Source organism: Dipteris shenzhenensis, chromosome 19 (genome assembly GCF_047967505.1).
Source record: "Dipteris shenzhenensis isolate YYH24624 ecotype China chromosome 19, Dip_SZ_1.0, whole genome shotgun sequence".
NCBI lineage: Eukaryota > Viridiplantae > Streptophyta > Polypodiopsida > Gleicheniales > Dipteridaceae > Dipteris > Dipteris shenzhenensis.
Genome location: NC_141614.1, coordinates 13,531,720 through 13,536,901, shown reverse-complemented (window position 1 = coordinate 13,536,901; position 5,182 = coordinate 13,531,720).

Here is a 5,182-nt window from a genome sequence, read left to right as displayed (position 1 = left end):
TGGAGACATGTTTGATGGAGACTAACATTGCTAGTACTTTGGGAAGGTGAGGGAGGAGAGGCTCCGAGGGGTCTGTGCATCCCGGGAGGTTTGCTAGGGGATTGCGGGCAGGAGATGGGAGGTGAGCGATGTCCAGCAAGGTGAGGGAGGAGAGGCTCTAGGGAGGTGAGGGAGGAGAGGCTCCGGGGAGGTGAGGGAGGAGAGGCTCCGAGTAGGCGGGAGGAAAGGGCTACGCGAAAGGGAGCAGCCATGTAAGGGGGGGAAGGGATAATCTGACACGTGTGCCTTCTGGACTCCTCTGGCACCAAAATTGGGCAGATGTGTTAGATGGAGACTAACATTGCTAGTACTTCGGGAAGGTGAGGGAGGAGAGGCTCTGGGGGCTTTGTGCTTCCCGGGAGGTTTGCTAGGGGATTGCAGGCAAGAGATGGGAGGTGAGCGATGTCCAGTAGGGTGAGGGAGGAGAGGCTTCGGGAAGGTGAGGGAGGAGAGGCTTCGGGAAGGTGAGGGAGGAGAGGCTCCAGGAAGGGCTTTGGGCAGACGTGTTAGATGGAGACTAACATTGCTAGTACTTCGGGAAGGTGAGGGAGGAGAGGCTCCCGGGGCTTTGTGCTTCCCGGGAGGTTTGCTAGGGGATTACAGGCAAGAGATGGGAGGTGAGCGATGTCCAGTAGGGTGAGGGAGGAGAGGCTTTGGGAAGGTGAGGAAGGAGAGGCTCCAGGAAGGGGAATGTAAGTGGGAGGAGGGGGCTACGCGAAAGGGAAGCAGCCATCATAAGGAGCCTAAAGGGTAGATGTTTTGCTAATTCTTTACAATTGTTCTATTCAACCTCTTGGGTATGGAGCCTTTTGTGCCATGCACCATCGTTTTATTATGGTTAATCTTGGAATTTAATGTTGTGAAGGTGTCTCAACAACCTAGAATAGAGAGTCCATTGACTCATCATCATTATAGATAGGGGTGTAAGGGTAGTGTTTTTATGGGTTGTTGACAAAGAACTTGGGCCCCATTTTCCAGCTTAAGCCCTCTTATGTAACTTCGTCAGCTTTGCCTTGAATGAGCCACCCCAAGGCATCTGTAGCCACTACAAAGAGGAGTGGGGATAGAGGGCTACCTTGTTTGATTGCTCTCTTCAAAATGAAGGGTTGTGAGGTGAACCCATGTTTTAGCATGTGATTCTTAGTGAGATTCTTATTGGATTTGATGCAAGCTCCATTGTGTCCATGGATTTGTCAAGAACAATGATGATGTAGTTGTTATCAATTCAGCAAATAGGGATAAACTTGAGGGATAGAAGTAGGTTGCTAGAAGACTCCTACCTTCATATTTGATGTAATAGTTAGCTCAATTATTCGTGTTACCAAGTCCTATACGTTTGTCAACAATTTATCCATGTGTAGCAAACGATGATGTTGGGACCTATGTGCTTCTTAGGACGAGAGACATGGAAGACATTATTGAGGCAAGCATCCCTAAATTCATGTCTCTCCTTTTCTAATTAACATTAAATGTAACCCTAGTTTGGGCCTTTGTTCTTATCACATTTCCTTACTAATTCATCTGAAGTGTTGATTAGCTATTAGTTAAAATAGAATGTATGGGGCCTTAAATGGTGACATTCAATTTGAAGTATGCATGGGATTGAATTTTGGCTAGTCATTTTGAAGTTGTGTTTGTCCATCAATGGGAGAATGATAGTCATATCGTTCTTGGTGAATTGTAAACTAACACATTTCCTCACTAATTCATCTATAATGTTTTGGCTTGGATTAATGTGTTAGTTACAATGGGTTGCACCTTAACCTTGTAATCCTAAATGGTGACATTCCATTAGAAGTATGCATTGTAGGTCATGATATAAGACCCACCTATTTTGAGCTTCGGTGTCAAAACAATTGAGAGAGATACCTTATTTCAATTTATAGACTGTGTTTGTCCATCAATAGGAGGATGATAGGCTAAATTTAGTCCCCATTTGGGTGTAAATTTATTTTCTTCAAATTGAAATGCCACTTAACATGACGTATACATGGGTGTGCTTGAAGCTGTCTTTATTTGGGTGAATAATTTAAGTTAATTTAAGTTGTCTTTATTGGAATGTCACATAAGATGCAATGTATTGGAACCACCATTGTCATCTTATCCACTATTATCCCATGTTGGTAGTTTCAAACTAAACTATAAGTTGCCACTTGCCTTTTGGAATTGGTAGAGGTTGTTGCAAAAGAGTTGGCAATAAGTTATATATTTGGGGGCAACCTCATTCTTTCGCTTTCCAATAAAAGCTCTCATTGATTACACAAAAGATGTTATGTAGATGCAAATGACTATCCATAGGTTAGTTATAGATCTTAGGACTTCCCAAACAACATAATAAACAACACGTTATTTGGCTTGCTCCCCTAATGTCTGACACATATTACCCATGATAAGGAGATTGTACTACTGGAAAAAAATGATCTCATGACTGTTTGTCTATTCACAACCATTGCATAATTTTCTGCAGTACAGTTCCTAGGGGAGACTCACTATTTTGACGAGGTGCGAGCATCATACTTGACTGTTTTCATCAATGAAGCCTAATAGCTTCATCCTCAAACCATGAAGTTGGCCATGCTCTTTTTATTGTCCTTCAGGTAGATCTTCTAATTGCCCACAAAGCACCATCGCATAAAATGAATATGAGCTCGAGTCCCAAACTAGAGGGGTCAAATCCACCTAGCTCATAGAGCATTTGAACTTTAGACTTGCATGTTGCACGTGAAGCAAGTAGTCTCTTCAAAAGGCTCACATATCCCCTCTTCGCCACATCAACATGTTGTGCGTAGTTAAGACCCTTTTTGATTTAGGCTCGCAGTAGATTGGCATGCCCATGTACACATTGAGGAGTTGTGGCTTCGAAATAGGAGTCCTTCCATAGTCAAGCTCTTGCTTCACTTTGCCTTTAGCCTCCGTATCGTTGAAGTTTCTCCTAGAGCAAATGATCCTATTGTGCTCAATCTAGTTTGGCCTTAGCCTCAAGGCTTACTTTTTGCATAGTTGAGGGTACAGATTGGGCCTCAAGTCAATGGACCCAATTGAAGAAGGCCATGTCACTAAGTGGATCATTCATCTTGGGGCTTAAGTGCCACGTCAGTTGATTGGCACTCGATTGCCATGCCATATGATCGAGCGCTAAATCCTCGTTTGGCTGGTCGAAGATCAATTTAGATCTAGCTTAACCCTATTTCTCGGCTTGACTCTCATATCATTAAGTGGTTGAACACCATGTCATCGATTTGATTGGTGGCCATGTCATTGTTCAAATCCATGCCCATTGCCACATAATTAATTTTGACACGGCTTAGATGTGTCACGATAGGCCTTCTTCGCTCAATTCATGGACCAAGGCTACATCTCTTTCAAGTGGCTTGGTGTCACATCATCAAGTAGCTTGAGTGGCTCAAATCGCCACAAAATCATCTTGCTCAAGTGCTATGTCATCACCAACTTCAGTTTCGACTCAACCATGACCCTCAATTTTGACAATCGCATAATTCTTTGATTCACCACATCATCAATGTTGGCTCAAATACCTCTGGTTTAGTGTCTGGCTCACAACTGGCATAAGCAGCTTTGTGAGGACAAGAGTTCAACATCTGAGTGGCATCCACGAGTGAGTTGTCGCCATTGTATAAAGTACTTCATCAAAGGCTCATGGATTCCTTCCCCCTTTCCTCGGATGTCTTGTGTTAAGGGACTATGGGTTTTGCTAGGCATTATTAACGGGACTATGGGTTGCCAAGCATTGTTCATTGTGTACACGACAACAAACTACAACAAGAAGCATAGAACACCCATCAAAATTTGCACATACGAATTAAAATTGGCCGCTTGGCAAACAATAGTATAGGCTATAAATGAATGCAAACTGCATGCACGCTAGCAATGAATCACACATAAGCCAAGAAATAACCCCCAAAACGTGCAAAAGGTGAACATAGAATGATCCAACAACAAAAAGTCACGTTGTAGTGCACAACACATGACATAAAAAATGTGCAAGCACAGAACATGTTGTAAGATGGACATGTGGCACAAGTGACACATGGTTGAACACGTGGAAGAAGACCACATGACCCAAAAACTTAAATGGATTATGGATTGCACATAAGCCAAGAAAAAACGAATCAAACATAAGCCAAGAAATAACCCCCAACACGTGGAAATGGTGGACATAGAGCGATTCAACAACAGAAAGCCATGTTGTAGTGCACAACACATGACATAAAAAGTGTGTTGAGATATCGAGCTCCACTAGCGATATGCCAGGGTGACCGTTGTGCATTTATGTCACCTACTTGTTAGCTGGAGATGTGGTTGGTACGCCGCCCACGAATAATAGCTGGATGACAGCTATCCTTATTTACTCTAGTTTGTGGCTCAGTGAGTATGCCACCTTAGTTAGTTGAGTTTGGTTTGAGACCCACATATAGGGCTCTTCTATTTCTTTGTACTTGAGTTCTTTTGGCTTTCACAACTAAGAAGAGGAAAACTGTTTTCAGCCTCCACCTTTGTGTGTATTCCCCCATTGTGTATGTGAGAAAGCCGCAAGTGAGACTCCTTCCCTCTCTCCCACTATCTTCACATGGTATCTGAGCCTTGTTCGTGGTAAGGAGCTCAAGAAAGCAAACCAAGTTCGTGGTGTCCTGGTAAGAGGACCAGTGTTGCTTTCCTATTTCGAGTTTGGGAGAAAATCTCTGCAGGTAGCACAGCCAGAAGTGCAAGAGTGCAATGTCTCAGATTGAGATGCCCTTCGCGGTGTGGCGAGAGCGCAGTATATGCTGCGGGTCAGGGCGAAGCCCTTGGTGACTTTATTTTTCTGATTCGAGGCCATTTCGGGGCCCGCTTTGAAGGCGGAAGTTCTTCGCAGGCACTCAAAAAAAGGCCTTGTTTTTGCTGTGCGACCACTGCTCGGCTAGTCGGTGAAAAGTTGCCGCAGAAATTGCATTGTATGCCTGTGTGCAGAGATATTGGGAGTTGCAGAATCATGCTTGTTGCCTGTTGATGCAAAATCGTCACTAGGAAGTGACTGTGTGGTCAAATACCACTTTCGTTAGTTTTGCAAATCTGCCCGTGTGAGGCAAAAGCTGTGTTTTTTACAGTGACAGAATATTTTGCAGTGTTCTGTAATGACATCTAA